The 17,697-nt window shown below is 36.5% G+C and overlaps 1 protein-coding gene across 1 annotated transcript in view; it reads left to right on the top strand.

Annotated features, from left to right (window-relative positions):
• Positions 1-5,740: 5,740 nt before the first annotated feature.
• LOC133557418 (tenascin-like) overlaps positions 5,741-17,697 on the top strand; it is a 172,866-nt gene continuing 160,909 nt past the window's right edge. Inside the window, exon 1 of the mRNA XM_061907865.1 lies at positions 5,741-5,860. The gene's annotated coding sequence lies outside the window, so the exon portion shown is untranslated. The remainder of the gene's footprint in view (positions 5,861-17,697) is intronic.

The following is a 17,697-nucleotide window of genomic DNA, read 5'->3' as shown; positions in this document are numbered from 1 at the left end:
TCGCAATTAACTGCATTGTATACGCAAAGCCCAATAATGAATTCAAAAGTAGTGTGTAGTGCACCTTTATTGGAATATTCTCCCACATGAACAAAAAGCGCCAAAACATTTGTTGTGCTAACACAATTTAAATCAGTACTTGTTAAACAGTAGCAGTTAAATAGCATATTTTATGAAAATCAACTCATAAAATGTAAATACAAACATTTAAGCTTATTGCCACTGCCAGGGTATTTAAGTTATCCTGTTTGTTATGGAAAATAAATATAATCTACATACAAATCTCTGAGCCACAATCATAACGTCTGAACAGGCAATTTCTGAGGTAACAGCAGAAACGTTTTTTTTTTCAGGGATCTTATGTTTAAAAAAACTATATTATAGGTAGTGGGCCGTTTTAGGGAATTTTTGATCAAATTATCCGTAGTAGCAATATTAATAATGTTGTGTTTATTCTGCGTAGTGCACTTAAAATAATTATGACCATATCTATCAATCAATCAATCAATGTTTGCTTATATAGCCCTAAATCACTAGTGTCTCAAAGGGCTGCACAAACCACCACGACATCCTCGGTAGGCCCACATAAGGGCAAGGAAAACTCACACCCAGTGGGACATCGGTGACAATGATGACTATGAGAACCTTAGAGAGGAGGAAAGCAATGGATGTCGAGCGGATCTAAAATGATACTGTGAAAGTTCAATCCACAATGGATCCAACACAGTCGCGAGATGACGCATCAGAATCCATCGTTAGCAATAGATCATTAGTCATTTTTGCGAGGGCTGTCTCCGTGGAGTGATTTGCCCTGAAACCGGATTGAAAGGTTTCACATAGCTTGTTAGACGCTAAGTGTTCATTTAACTGCTCCGCAACAATTTTTTCAAGGATTTTTGAAATAAAGGGAAGGTGAGACACTGGTCGGTAATTTACCATGAGGTCAGGATCGAGGTTAGGTCTTTTAAGGAGAGGATGAATAACCGCTTTTTTGAATGCTAGGGGAACAGTGCCCGAGGAGAGTGATAAGTTTATAATATTTAGCACTGATGGACCTAATAATACAAAGAGCTCCTTGATCAGTTTCCCAGGAAGAGGGTCAAGTAAACATGTTGTCTGTTTTATTCCATTTACACGTTGTAACAATTCCTCTAATGTTATTTCCTCAAAACGAGAGAAACTATTTTGGAGGGCAGTATCCGCCGTATATACAATCGTGTCAGTGTTAATAGAACCCCGTTGTAGCTGGGACGCATTGTCTTTAATCTCCTTTCTAATGACTTCAATTTTCTTACTAAAGAATTGCATAAAGTCATCAGCTGAGTGGGTTGAGCTACTGGAAGGAGTCCCTTGTTGGGTTAGCGATGCTACCGTACTAAACAAAAATTTAGGATCGTTTTTATTACGGTGGATGAGATTTGAGTAATATTTAGCTTTAGCTAAGGTAAGCATGTGTTTATAAGTTATTAAACCATCACTCCATGCTTGATGGTGCACCTCAAGTTTAGTCGTGCGCCATTTGCGTTCCAGCTTTCTACATAATAATTTCTGAGCTCTAGTTTCTTCTGTAAACCACGGGGTGCGCTTTTTTGGAGCCTTTTTTAACTTTAGCGGTGCTATGTTATCAATGGTTTCGCGCAGGGCGTCGTTAAAGTTGTTAGTGAGGTTATCAATAGAGCCCACATACTTTGGGAATGGTGCCATTACCGAGGGCAGTAGGTCAGCAAGAGTTGTCGTTGTGGCTGTATTAATGTTGCGGCTGCTATAGCAGTTATTATTATTATTAGTTTGACGAACATGCGTCTGAACCTCGAATTTTATAAGGTAATGATCAGACAATACTTTAGTATACGGGAGTATCGTAACTTTGGAAACGGTGATGCCCCTGACAAGCACTAGGTCTATCGTATTACCGTTGCGATGCGTGGGTTCATTTATTATTTGTGTGAGACCACAGCTATCAATTACAGTCTGGAGCGCTACGCACGGTGGGTCCGATGGGGTATTCATATGGATATTAAAGTCCCCCATTATGATTATATTATCGGCGTGTGTCACTAGATCAGCAACGAACTCTGAGAATTCATTAATAAAGTCCGAATAGGGCCCTGGGGGGCGGTAGATAACAGCCAGGTGTAGAGGCAGCGGTGTGACAGACCTCATAGTAAGCACCTCAAACGATTTATATTTATTATTTATGTTAGGACTAAGGTTAAAGTTTTCGTTGTATATTAGTGCAACCCCCCCACCCCTTTTGAGCGGACGGGCAATATGCGCATGTGTAAAGTTAGGAGGACATGCCTCATTTAGCGCAAAAAAGTCGTTTGGTTTAAGCCAGGTTTCGCTGAGACCGATGACGTTAAGATTGTTGTCTCTGATAATATCATTAACTAACAACGTTTTAGGAGACAATGATCTTATGTTTAAAAAACCTATATTATAGGTAGTGGGCTGTTTTAGGGAGTTTTTGATCAAATTATCCGTAGTAGCAATATTAATAATGTTGTGTTTATTATGCCCGGTGCATTTAGTATAGTTACGACCATATCTAGGAATTGATACGACAGGAATTTTCCGATTGTTTGATTGTTGCTTTGATAAACTGCACGCATCATGGTTAGCCAGCTCAGTAACGGGGATTTTCCGATTGTTTGTTTGTTGCTTTGATAAACTGCACGCATCATAGTTAGCCACCTCAGTAAAACACATGTCCAACTCTGAAACACTCAAAGCAGAAAAAACTTGTTCTAATTTAACTGACTCCTTACCCAGACCAGTAGTCTCGCATTTTCCATCTAAATCCGTCTTCGGGATGGAGGAAAGTGGTGTTCTGTGGGGATTAGCCTTCTGCTTTGTTTTTAGCCCCGCTCGGCATCCGCGTTTCCGATCACACCGCTGGCGTCTGCTCCGTAGACGGCCCCCGCTGCTACTATACTCCCCTGCTAGGAATTGATATGATGGGAATTTTCCGATTGTTTGCTTGGTGCTTTGATAAACTGAACGCATATACATGGTACTATATTGTGATGTTATGAGCCAGGGGGAAAAAGAAATACCCTACCCAGCATGCAACAGGAGTGACGAGCATGCGCGGTAGCACGGTATAGGTTGTGTCGCCATGACGGCATCTTGTATGTTGTGATACGCACGCTCTGAAAGCAAACGTTAAGAACTCAGCCAACACTCCTCGTCTGCATTATTCATAAACAGACAGTCAACACATATACTCCGCTGCTTCACAAGCCGCTGGATGTAGCCGGCAAAGTATTCCCATGCTAGCTAGCCGGTCTAGCAAGTACGCGTCATTCAGTCCAAAACGGCCCGATCTATCCACATTCAGAATTGTCTGGCGGTCGTAAGTGATCCCGGAGTGACCACGCTGTAAGCCAGCCATGAAATTTGCAGAATTGTCCGGTATTTTTGCCAAATGTTCCATCTTTACCAAGAGCCCCTCCACGCCGGGCGACGCCATCTTGTTAAGAAAAGGCGTTAACAAAATAAAAGCATGTAAACAACATACGCAAATGTGCGATAAAATAATTTGTGTGTGTGTGTGTATATATATATATATATATATATATATATATATATATATGTGTGTGTCTATATGTATATTGTATATAGTTCTCTGCAAACCCATGGTGGCATCATGCCTTAAGTGTGCATACTGTATATTGTTCTCTGCAAACCTATGAAATGTTCTATTTTGTCTTCATTATTTTGTCAGAATGCACCAGAATGCTTCATTTGTATGTGAAAATCACAAAGAAACCTTCTGGGGGAGGATGACCCCCCTACAGGGGTTTGGTTTACAGAAATTCACCATCCGCCACTGATTACGATGCATTCTCATTTTAGGCAAAGTATAAGACAATAATTTCTTAACAGTATAATTGTAACCAGAAATACGTCTTCGAGTAACAATATTCAAGTACTAACATTGTTGGGTAAGACAGAATTTGGTTTTATTCTAAATCCGGTGAAACAGATTGGTGGTTTTAGCTGTTATAAAAACTTAAACAGGTGTTTATATATGTTTCTGTTTAAGTATTTGGCAGACGCTTTCATCCAAAGCGGCATGAATAAAAAAATACATATAAAACAATCATTGTAAACATGATCATTTAAGGGAAGATTGTAATACAAAATATGAATACAAAATGTCAAGACTGAATAAACTACAGTCTATAGGTCCCAAAGATGTATAGATATCTAATGTATTCATACATTGTTTATGTAGGATATAACCTAATCATATTGTTTCTTCAACTTAAAAGCAGCCGACCGTTTTTTTCCCCTTTCTCTGGGACTATATTCCCAGTTTTGATCTTATAGCACAGTGGTTGTCAACCTTTTTTTCAGTGATGTGAACCTGTGAACATTTTTTTTAATTCAAGTACCCCCTAATCAGAGCAAAGCATTTTTGGTTGAAAAAAAAAAGAGATAAAGAAGTAAAATACAGCACTATGTCATCAGTTTCTGATTTATTAAATGCGAAATATTGCTCATTTGTAGTGGACTTTTATGAACTATTTGGAAAATAAGATAAAAAAAATAACAAAAAACTTGTTGAAAAATAAACAAGTGATTCAATTATAAATAAAGATTTCTACTCATAGAAGTAATCATCAACTTAAAGTGCCCTCTTTTGGGGATTGTAATCCATCTGGATTCATGAACTTCATTCTAAACATTTCTTCACAAGAAAATAAAACTTTAACATCAATATTTATGGAACAAGTCCACATAAAATCTAGCTGTCAACACTGAATATTGCATTTTTCACAGTTTATGAACTTACATTCATATTTTGTTGAAGTATTATTCAATAAATATATTTATAAAGGATTTTTGAATTGCTGCTATTTTTTAGAATATCTTTCAAGAATTTCACGTACCCCTCAGCATACCTTCAAGTACCCCGAGTGGTACCCGTACCCCCATTTGAGAACCACTGCCTTATAGCATATAAGAATATTCTACTACTGTTAAGCAAACTATGGATAATAAAACACGCCATAACATGTGTCCTTTATCATAGCTACACGTATGACCAAAAAAGCGCGTGAAAATTAGTGGTATTCAGTGAGGTAAGATGAATGAAAAGCGCTGACAGTTCATTGCTTCTGCCGAATGAATTGCACTGATCACCACTCCAAGATGGCGGCCCCGCGTCTCGTCAGCGCCAGTAGGCAGTAGCGCTCCATGCTGCGTACCTTTAAAAGATTTCTATGCGATAAAACCTAGTATTGATCCGATATTAATCACACCGATACGTTTTGCTTGGATATTTTTAAAGACTATTTAATTAATTTTTAAAATTATTTTTAGCATTTAACAATATTCGAGAATGTGACAAATATTTGGATGGGACCGCCCACTGGTTCGAGAGTCAGGTGAAGGAAGCCAGAAGTCGGTGAGTTTATGATATAGCTAAAATATTGGACAGATAACTAGCTCGGTGATATAATATTGCTCATTTGAAATGTTCAAGTTGAGTATTTAAAACGAGCTCCACTCTGTAGATGCGATAGACTTGTATTTATCCCATAATGAAGGCTGTTTACAAATAGTTTAGCGCCATTTTGAACCCGACATGCTAGCTTAACTGCGCTAGCTCGAACGACATTCACTGCGCTGTGATTTGGAAAACTTTGTGACAGAAAACTGCCCTGAAATTGGAGTTATGACAATATTTTGCTCCGTTGATGTGATATTAGTCACATTATTAACTTTTTTTTTTTTTTTTTACCTCTATACAACTGGTCATCGTCATCGTCTTCCTCGTGCATATGAATGACGCGGACTGAACGTGACTGCCGCCGGTGGCGGTGAGTGGTACTACATGTACACATTTGCTGTAAGTATTATTATTTTTGCTGCATGCTAACATTAAAGACCTCCTGAAAGCCACTACTACCCACCACGCAGTCTGATAGTTTATACAACAATGATGAAATATTAACATTGCAACACATGCCGATACGGCCTTTTTAGTTTACTAAATTACAATTTTGAATTTCCCGGGAGTTTCGTCTTGAAAACGTCGTGTAATGATGACGTGTACGCAAGACGTCACAGGTTTTAAGGAAGTATGAGCGCTGCACACGCTAAAAGTCGTCTGCTTTAACGGCATAATTACACAGTATTTTGGACATCTGTGTTGCTGAATCTTTGGCAATTTGTTCAATTAATATGGGAGAAGTCACAGTAGAAAGATGGAGTTGGGAAGCTTTAGCCTTTAGCCACACAAACACACGGTGATTCCTTGTTTAAAATTCCTAGAGGTGAAACTTTCATATGGATCTGAGCGCGGTCAAGAGAACATGGATCCTACCGAATGTCAACCAGCACGTTTTGGTGAGAAAATTGTGGTTAAAAAGTCAGTTCTTACCGGAGAAAAGCTGAGCTTAGTATATATACTATATATATATACTATATATAGTATATATACTATATATAGTATATATATATATGTATATATATGTATATATATATATATATATATATATATGTATGTATGTATGTATATATATATGTGTATATGTATATATGTGTGTGTGTATATATATGTACATATACATGTGTATATATAAAAATGTGCATATATATATGCGTGTATGTATGTATATATATATGTATAAGTGTGTGTATAAATTTGTGAATATATATGTGTATATACATATATATGTGTGTGTATGTATATATATGTGTGTGTATATCTGTGTGTGCATGCGTGTGTGTGTGTGTGTGTGTATGTATGTATATGTGAGCAGATTTTGTGATGTGTGACCATGTCGGTTGATATTGTGTTGGATGGAATTTCTGTTTTTGCACCATGATTCGGGAAGGTTGTTTGCATTGGGCCATATAAGTTAATGCTGCGCACATGTCCTTTAAAGTCCTACTGAAAGCCACTACTAGCCACCACGCAGTCTGATAGTTTATACATCAATGATGAAATATTAACATTGCAACACATGCCAATACGGCCTTTTTAGTTTACTGAATTACAATTTTAAATTTCCCGGGAGTTTCGTCTTGAAAACGTCGTGTAATGATGACGTGTACGCAAGACGTCACAGGTTTTAAGGAAATATGAGCACTGCACACACACACAGCTAAAAGTCGTCTGCTTTAACGGCATAATTACACAGTATTTCGGACATCTGTGTTGCTGAATCTTTTGCAATTTGTTCAATTAATATTGGAGAAGTCACAGTAGAAAGATGGAGTTGGGAAGCTTTAGCCTTTAGCCACACAAACACACGGTGATTCCTTGTTTAAAATTCCTGGAGGTGAAACTTTCCTATGGATCCTACCGAATGTCAACCAGCAGGTTTTGGTGAAAAAATTGTGGTTAAAAAGTCAGTTCTTACCGGAGAAAAGCTGAGCTTGTGTCGTCCATAGCTGCCGTCGACTCCCCTGAGACATTGGCGTCAAGACACCAGTGGAGACACCCTTCCGACTATCAGGTACTATTTAACTCATTAAAACACTAGCAACACAATAGAAAGATAAGGGATTTCCCGGAATTATCCGAGTAAATGTCTCTAAAAACATCACAGTCATCGCGTTTAGTTTTTTTTAACTTTTTTTTTTTAATAATTTTTTTTTTCCTAGTCCGTCACTATCAATATCCTCAAACACGAATCTTTCATCCACGCTCAAATGAATGGGGAAATTGTCGTTTTCCCGGTCCGAATAGCACTTTTTGTTGGAGGCTCCCATTAAAAACAATGTGAATATGTGAGGAGCCATCAAACATGTGACGTCATCGTCTGCGACTTCCTGTAGAGACAGGGCTTTTCTATTAGCACCGAAAGTTGCGAACTTTATCATGGATGTTCTCTACTAAATCCTTTCAGCAAAAATATAACAATATCACGAAATGATCAAGTATGACACATAGAATGGACCTGCTATCCCCGTTTAAATAAGAACATCTCATTTCAGTAGGCCTTTAAAGTGCTAGCTTTTTGAGATAATTTTGCAACTGTTCACCTAACAGCAGGGGTCACCAACACCAGGTCGCCCGTAAGAACCAGATGAGTCGCCCGCTGGCCTGTTCTAAAAATAGCTCAAATAGCAGCACTTACCAGTGAGCTGCCTATATTTTTTAAATTTTAATTATTTACTAGCAAGCTGGTCTCGCTTTGCTTGACATTTTTAATTCTAAGAGAGACAAAACTCACATAGAATTAGAAAATCCAAGAAAATATTTTAAAGACTTGGTCTTCACTTGTTTAAATAAATTCATTTATTTTTTTTACTTTGCTTCTTATAACTTTCAGAAAGACAATTTTAGAGAAAAAATACAACCCTAAAAATTATTTTAGGATTTTTAAACACATATACCTTTTTACCTTTTAAATTCCTTCCTCTTCTTTCCTGACAATTTAAATCAATGTTCAAGTAAATTAATTTTTTTATTGTAAAGAATAATAAATGCATTTTGATTTAATTATTCGTTTTAGCTTCTGTTTTTTCGACGAAGAATATTTGTGAAATATTTCTTCAAACTTATTATGAGTAAAATTCAAAAAAATATTCTGTCAAATCTAGAAAATCTGTGGAATTAAATTTAAATCTTATTTCAAAGTCTTTTGAATTTCTTTTAAAATTTTTGTTCTGGAAAATCTAGAAGAAATAAGGATTTGTTTTTGTTAGAAATATAGCCCGGTCCAATTTGTTATATATTCTAACAAAGTGCAGATTGGATTTTAACCTATTTAAAACATGTCATCAAAATTCTAAAAATTAATCAAAATCGGGAAAAATTACTAATGATGTTCCATACATCATTTTTTGAATTCTTTCAAAAAGCATCGAATTAGCTATTTTTTTTCTTTATTTTTTTCGGTTAAATTTTGAATTTTAAAGAGTAGAAATTGAAGATAAACTATGTTTCAAAATTAAATTTTCGTTTTTTTCATGTTTTCTCCTCTTTTAAACTGTTCAATTAAGTGTTTTTTTCATCATTTATTCTTTACAAAAAAACTTTTGTAAAAGGAAAAAAAAATTATGAAGGAATGACAGGCAGAAATACCCATTTTTTATATATATATAGATTTATTTATTAAAGGTAAATTGAGCAGATTGGCTATTTCTGGCAATTTATTTAAGTGTGTATCAAACTGGTAGCCCTTTGCATTAATCAGTACCCAAGAAGTAGCTCTTGGTATCAAAAAGGTTGCTGACCCCTGCTGTAAGTATTATTATTTTTTGCTGCATGCTAACATTAAAGTGCTAGCTTTCTGAGCTAATTTTGCAACTGTTCACCTTACAGTCATATAACTTGGTATGTGACACTTGTTAGTGCTAGCACGCCTATGTTAGCATGCTAACCTTAAAGTGCAACGTTTTTTTTAGCTATTTGTAATTCCCCATATAACTTGGTATGTTACACATGCTAACTTTTATTATGGTCACATTAGCTTGCTAGCATGCAAACATTAGCGTGCTAACTTTTTTGAGCTACATTTGCTACTGTTTACCCCTGATTCATAATACTTGGTATGTGACACTTGTTACTGCTAGCATGCTAACTTTAAAGTGCTAACTTTTTTTTTTTTAGCTATTTTCATTTTTTTTTCCTGTAATTCCCTAGCTATACACCTTAGAGTCATATAACTTGTTATGTTACCCATGCTAACTATTATTATGGTCACGTTAGCTTGCTAGCATGTTAACATCAGCGTGCTAACTTTTTTGAGCTACATTTGCTACTGTTTACCCCTGAGTTATATTACTTGGTATGTGACACTTGTTAATGCTAGCATGCCTATGTTAGTATTTTAACCTCAATATGCTAACTTTTTTTTCATCTATTTGTAAATCCCCATATAACTTGGTATGTTACACATGTTAACTATAATTATGGTCACGTTAGTGTGCTGGAATGCTAACATTAACGTGCTAACTTTTTTGAGCTACTTTTGCTACCGTTTACCACTGAGTCATATTACTTATGTGACAATTGTTACTACTAGCATGCTAACTTTCAAGTGCTAACTTTTTTTTTTAGCTATTCATTTATTTATTTATTTTTTCTCCTGTAATTCCCAAGCTATACACCTTAGAGTCATATAACTTGGTATGTTACACATGTTAACTATCATAATGGTCACGTTAGCTTGCTAGCATGCTAACATTAGCATGCTAACTTTTTCAATCTACATTTGCTACCGTTTACCCCTGAGTTATATTACTTGGTATGTGACACTTGTTAGTGCTAGCACGCCTATGTTAGCATGCCAATCTTAAAGGGCTAACTTTTTTTTAGCTATTTGTAATTCCTCATATAACTTGGTATGTTACACATGCTAACTATTATTATGGTCACGTTAGCTTGCTAGCATGCTAACATTAGCGTGCTAACTTTTTTAATCTACATTTGCTACCGTTTACCCCTGAGTTATACTACTTGGTATGTGACACTTGTTAGTGCTAGCACGCCTATGTTAGCATGCTAACCTTAAAGGGCTAACTTTTTTTTAGCTATTTGTAATTCCCCGTATAACTTGTTTGTTACACATACTAACTATTATTATGGTCACGTTAGCTTGCTAGCATGCTAACATTAGCGTGCTAACTTTTTTTTAGATACATTTGCTACTGTTAACCCCTGATTCATAATACTTGGTATGTGACACTTGTTACTGCTAGCATGCTAACTTTAAAGTGCTAACTTTTTTTTTTAGCTATTTGTATTTTTTTTTTCCTGTAATTCCCTAGCTATACACCTTAGAGTCATATAACTTGGTATGTTACCCATGCTAACTATTATTATGGTCACGTTAGCTTGCTAGCATGTTAATATCAGCGTGCTAACTTTTTTGAGCTACATTTGCTACTGTTTACCCCTGAGTCATATAACTTGGTATGTGACACTTGTTAATGCTAGCACGCCTATTTTAGTATGTTAACCTCAATATGCTAACTTTTTTTATTTATTTGTAATTCCCCATATAATTTGGTATGTTACACATGCTAACTATAATTATGGTCACGTTAGCGTGCTAGAATGCTAACATTAATGTGCTAACTTTTTTGAGCTACTTTTGCTACCGTTTACCACTGAGTCATATTACTTATGTGACAATTGTTACTACTAGCATGCTAACTTTCAAGTGCTAACATTTTTTTTTTAGCTATTCATTCATTTATTTATTTTTTCTCCTGTAATTCCCAAGCTATACACCTTAGAGTCATATAACTTGGTATTTTACACATGTTAACTATCATAATGGTCAGGTTAGCTTGCTAGCATGCTAACATTAGCGCGCTAACTTTTTTAATCTGCATTTGCTACAGTTTACCCCTGAGTTATATTACTTTGTATGTGACACTTGTTAGTGCTAGCACGCCTATGTTAGCATGCTAACCTTAAAGGGCTAACTTTTTTTTAGCTATTTGTAATTCCCCATATAACTTGGTATGTTACACATACTAACTATTATTATGGTCACGTTAGCTTGCTAGCATGCTAACATTAGCATGCTAACTTTTTTTTAGATACATTTGCTACCGTATACCCCTGAGTCATATTACTTGGTATGTGACACTTGTTACTGCTAGCATACCTATGTGAGCATGCTAACCTTAAAGTGCTAACTTTTTTTTAGCTATTTGTAATTCCCCAGCCATACACCTTAGAGTCATACAACTTGGTATGTTACACATGCCAAGTATCATTATCGTCATGTTAGCTTGCTAGCATACTAACATTAGCGTGCTAACTTTTTGAGCTACTTTTGCCACCGTTTGCCCCTGAGTCATATTACTTGGTATGTGACACTTGTTGACACTTGACCTTCCTGAAGGGCCTCTCCTGAAGGAATCAATAAAGTACTTGCTATCTGTCCGTCTGTCCATCTATCTATCTATCTATCTATCTATCTATCTATCTATCTATCTATCTATCTATCTATCTATCTATCTATCTATCTATCTATCTATCTATCTATCTATCTATTTATCTGTCTGTCTGTCTGTCGATCTATCTATCTATCTATCTATCTCAGGGTTTCCCACATTCATTTATTTGTGGCGGCCCGCCACGAAAGTATTACGGCCGCCACAAATAAAAAAAATTAAAAAAAAGTTTAGTTTTTTTTCGGCTTTTGACTCACTCGACCGCTCATAAAAGCAATGGGACTCTGTCTGTGAATGGAGCTTGTAGTTACATATTATATAAATATGTACATAAAGTGTTGTAATTATATTCCAACTCCGCGTTCTTCTTGGTCATTGCCGCCGTTGCTAATATTTTTTGTGTATGTATTTTTTTTGTTTATTTTTATGTACAAATCTATACATAAATTACATTTTCATCATTTTGTATGTCAAAGGATGTGCTAACTCGTCCGTTTCTTCCCAACATTGCCCACTAGTGGGCACTGTGATCCCTTGGCTAACCTTACCCATATTTGCACTCGTCCCCAGTAACATCCATCCAGGTAAACGGCAGCTCTGTTGTTCTCCTCCCCTTTTTCTGGCGGGGACATTTGCAAGAATACGTTCCAAATTGCACATTTCAATATTGTGCCGAGAAAATCCAGGCCCCGACACCATTTTCAAGCTTCCAAGTCACGTTCCTACAGCACCATACGCCCCAAATATTCTATAGGAGCAATTTAAAAAGTTTCAAAGTGTTGGCGAGCTTGTTACTCGGCGGTTGCATCAGTGGCTCATGTAATATTTAACATCTTGCCGGAGCAAACGTGGAATAACATATATTATATAGATATTCAAATCAAAGCCCTTGCTTGGGTATTTTTAGATAGTTTTGCTGTATTGCATCAGGGTTTTTTTGTTAGCCGGTTTCTCCAGTCCGGAACGGCCTCACACAAAAGGGTGAAAATGTTTGGAAACATGCACAACTACTGTGTGGCCTGTGATATCTTTTTTGGGGGGTGAATGCTCCTTATGGTGTCGTTGTTATCAAACCCCAACGTTGAATAAATCAGTGGCAATCAGTATGAACTTTAAAATGTTTACTTCACAGAATGTGTTCTTTCTCGGGTATTAAAGACAATGCAAAAATCCTGATATTTACTGAGCCAATTTTGACTTGTATTTGAAGCCCGGAAAGCAACCGTGAGGCGATCAAACATCACTTTTAACGCCATCACCCGGTTCATACTGGTATGTTCACTGCATTTGCACACGAGTCACTTTGAATCAAAGCCTGTTTCATTCCGTCACACATCTAGCATTTACCAGGCTGTTGGCGTTAGCTAAGCTAAGTTAAGTTACCCGCGGGTTACGAACAACAAACAGTATTTGTGAAAAAAACAACACCCCTGTTCATAGATCAATAACTGAGAAGACTTTGCCATTGACAGGCTAACAAAACAATTTGTTTGCCGAAAAAAGCAATGAAAGCATACAGGATTAACATGGGCTCTTACGCCTTTAGCTTAATGCTAACATACAATAGACAAGCCTATTGACAGGCTAAGGAAAAATCTACCTAACCAAACCAAAAAGCAATTAAATCATCCAAAATAAACATTGGCTCGTTTGCTCTTAACTTAATGCTAACATACAATGGACAAGCCCATCGACAGGCTAACAAAAAAATAAGTAGCTAACTGGGGGAAAAAAGGCCAATGGAACCATACAAGATTGACTTTATGTCGTTAGCTTAATGCTAACATACAACGGACAAACCCATTGACAGGCTAACGAAAAAACTTGCTCACCGAAAAAAAGCAATGAAACCATACAGGATAAACATAGGTTCTTATGTCGTTAGCTTAATGCTAACATACAATATAGAAATGTATTGACAGGCGAAGTAAAATACTAGCTAACCGGAAAAAAAGCAATATCAATCAATCAATCAATGTTTACTTATATAGCCCTAAATCACTAGTGTCTCAAAGGGCTGCACAAACCACTACGACATCCCCGGTAGTGGGACGTCGGTGACAATGATGACTATGAGAACCTTGGAGAGGAGGAAAGCAATGGATGTCGATAAAATCATCCAGGATAAACATATGCTCGTTTTCTCTTAGCTTAATGCTAACATACAAGGGACAAGCTTATTGACAGGCTAAGGAAAAAACTAGCTAACCGAAAAAATAAATCAATGACATTATCCAGGATAAACATTGGCTCATTTGCTCTTAGCTTAATGCTAACATACAATGGACAAGCCTATTGACAGGCTAAGGAAAACACTAGCTAACCAGGGGAAAAAAGGCCAATGTATATTTTGCCTTTAGCATAATGCTAGCATACAATGGACAAGCCTATTGAAAGGCTAAGGGAAAAACTAGCAATTGGAAAAAAAGCAATGAAATCATCCAGGATAAACATTGGCTCGTTTGCTCTTAGCTCAATGCTAACATACAATGGACAAGCCCATCGACAGGCTAACAAAAAAAATAGCTAACTGGGGGGAAAAAAGGGCAATGGAACCATACAAGATTGACTTTATGTCGTTAGCTTAATGCTAACATACAACGGACAAACCCTCTAACAGGCTAACGAAAAAACTTGCTAACCGAAAAAAAGCAACGAAACCATACAGGATAAACATAGGCTCTTATGCCGTTAGCTTAATGCTAACATACAATACAGAAATTTATTGACAGGCTAAGTAAAATACTAGCTAACCGGAAAAAAAGCAATAAAATCATCCAGGATAAACATATGCTCGTTTGCTCTTAGTTTAACGCTAACATACAATGGACAAGCCTATTGACAGGCTAAGGAAAAAACTAGCTAACCGAAAAAATAAATCAATGACATTATCCAGGATAAACATTGGCTCATTCGCTCTTAGCTTAATGCTAACATACAATGGACAAGCCTATTGACAGGCTAAGGAAAAAACTAGCAATTGAAAAAAAGGAATGAAATCAGCCAGGATAAACATTGACTCGTTTGCTCTTAGCTTAATGCTAACATACAATGGACAAACCCATCGACAGGCTAACGAAAACATTAGCTTAACCAGGGAAAAAAAGGCCTATGTATCTGTTGCCGTTAGCATAATGCTAGCATACAATGGACAGGCCTATTGACGGGCTAACAAAATTAACATGGTCATCATTTTAAAATTGTACTTGACCAAATGGGATTTAAACGGAACTAAATGTATTCAAAAAAAAAAAAAATCACTAACTGCAAGAAAAAATAGTGACCACTAACTCTTGTACTAGGTAAAGTACAGGTAAATGAATTTCTGGGAATCACCGAGTCAAGAGGACTTGAACAGTAACCGTGAAGGACGACTAAGCAGTGAAGGCAGCATAAACCAGACGCTGAGAATGCCGCGGCTAAATTAAAGCCCTTGAACACATCACCTCCTACGTGGCTCAGACTAAACAGTTTTTAACGTGCAAAAGTTCTTCTGCAAGCGTTCCAATATGGTCCCGCTCTGACTCGTTAGCACGGAACCAGGTCACTCCCCCAGGGTGGTGTCGATACATAATTAAAAAGCGGATACAGACGCGTGGATGGATGGCTCCGAGTGTAGCATAGGAAGCATCACACGCACTATTGGAGGGATTTACATGCCTGCAGGAGGCTTTATACATGCAAGTGATGCATCTTGCACCTGGACCCGGCCTTCTAAACCACAGACCGGTGTGGTGTGGGCAAGTACTGACTGTGCAGACTTGCATCCTGCCTTAAAGCCGTAGTGAAGACGACAAAGTTTGACAGTAAGCCAACCATCAATGTCAGCGACGCCCCGGAGGTAGGGATAAGCGCTCTATGTCTGAAAAATTGAACAATACATTGATGGTAGGAGATACATACTGTACACAAAACAGTATTAATGTCATGTAGAAAATTGATTTTTAAAGTCACAAATAAAAATAGAGGAATTTTCACCAGTGCAAAAAGTGTCCAATTTATTGAAAATACTGCTTTTTAATTCAAAATATTTCACATTGACTTAAGAAAAAAAACAACTATATATATATATATATATATATATATATATATAATATGTATATGTGTGTGTGTGTGTGGATGCCCCTGCTTATTATTTCATAACATGGTCACTACCGCCTACTTTCTCTTGTTATATTCTTATTTTACTGTTATATTTTTATTACCATTGTTTCTATCTGTCTGTCTCTCTGTCCGTTTCTCTCTCTCTCTCTCTCTCTCTCTCTCTCTCTCTCTCTCTCTCTCTCTCTCTTGCTCTTTCTCTCTCTCTCTCTCTCTCTCTCTCTCTCTCTATATATATATATATATATATATTTGTACATATATATGTATACATACATATATATGTGTATATATATATATAAATATATAATATATGTATGTATATGTATATGTGGACGCCCCTGCTTATTATTTCATAACATGGTCACTACCGCCTACTTTCTCTTGTTATATTCTTATTTTACTGTTATATTTTTATTACCATTGTTTCTATCTGTCTGTCTCTCTTTCCGTCTCTCTCTCTCTCTCTATATATATATATATATATATATAGATATATATATTTGTACATATATATGTATACATACATATATATATATATATATATATATATATGTATATGTGTGTGTGGACGCCCCTGCTTATTATTTCATAACATGGTCACTTCCGCCTACTCTCTCTTGTTATATTCTTATTTTACTGTTATATTTTTATTACCATTGTTTCTATCTGTCTCTCTCTCTCTCTCTCTCTCTCTCTCTCTCTCTCTCTCTCTCTCTCTCTCTCTCTCTCTCTCTCTCTCTCTCTCTCTCTCTCTCTCTCTCTCTCTCTCTCTCTCTCTCTCTCTCTATATATATATATTTGTACATATATATGTGTATATATATATATATATATATATATATATATATATATATATATATATATATATATTTGTACATATATATGTGTATATATATATATATATATATATATGCCCATCCACGTGTTACAACAGCGGGGCTTTGTAGTAAAAGAGTGCGGGTACTAGACTAGCCTGCCTGTAGTCCAGACCTGTCTCCCATTGAAAATGTGTGGTGCATTATGAAGCCTAAAATACCACAAAGGAGACCCCAGACTGTTGAACAACTTAAGCTGTACATCAAGCAAGAATGGGAAAGAATTCCACTTCAAAAATGTGTCTACTCAGTTCCCAAACCTGTACTGAGTTTTGTTAAATGGAAAGGCCATGTAACACACTGGTAAAAATGTGATTATTTAAAAAAATATATATATATGTCATCATTTCCATCCCATGTTTAATGCACATTTCAACCACTATTTTGGTTGTCCCAAAGGACGCTTCTAAGGAGTTTGTTTGCTAGCTAACAGACTGTTACGATAATGTTGCACTTAACAATAATCAAATCAATATTGTGTCACTTTGGCTTCCTTTGAACGTCTTTGCCTCAGCAAGAGAGAGAATGTCAACTTTAGAAACAACAGCCTGTCACCAGCCAAAATAGCGAAGAGAATAAAGTCTGCTACTGTTGATACACGTTCAACATTTTCTGGTCTAGAATGCTCTCAGTCTTATCAAACTTTGTTGGTCGTTGACGGATGGGCCACAAAAGTTGAGGCGGGGGTGGGGTTTGCAGTAAAAAGACTCGTTAAGACGTGAAAATGGGAAAATATTTGTCACCGCTCTTGAGAAACCAAATACTTTGTTTAACAGCCCTGAAAATGCGTGCGGACCGACGATTGATGGCAGTTTCTCCACGTTAAAACTTTCTACTCGTT

The sequence above is a fragment of the Nerophis ophidion genome, linkage group LG08 (assembly GCF_033978795.1).
Source record: "Nerophis ophidion isolate RoL-2023_Sa linkage group LG08, RoL_Noph_v1.0, whole genome shotgun sequence".
NCBI classification, from domain to species: Eukaryota; Metazoa; Chordata; class Actinopteri; order Syngnathiformes; family Syngnathidae; genus Nerophis; species Nerophis ophidion.
The sequence above is the reverse complement of the archived record's forward strand: the minus strand, read 5'-3'. Positions and strand labels throughout refer to the sequence as shown.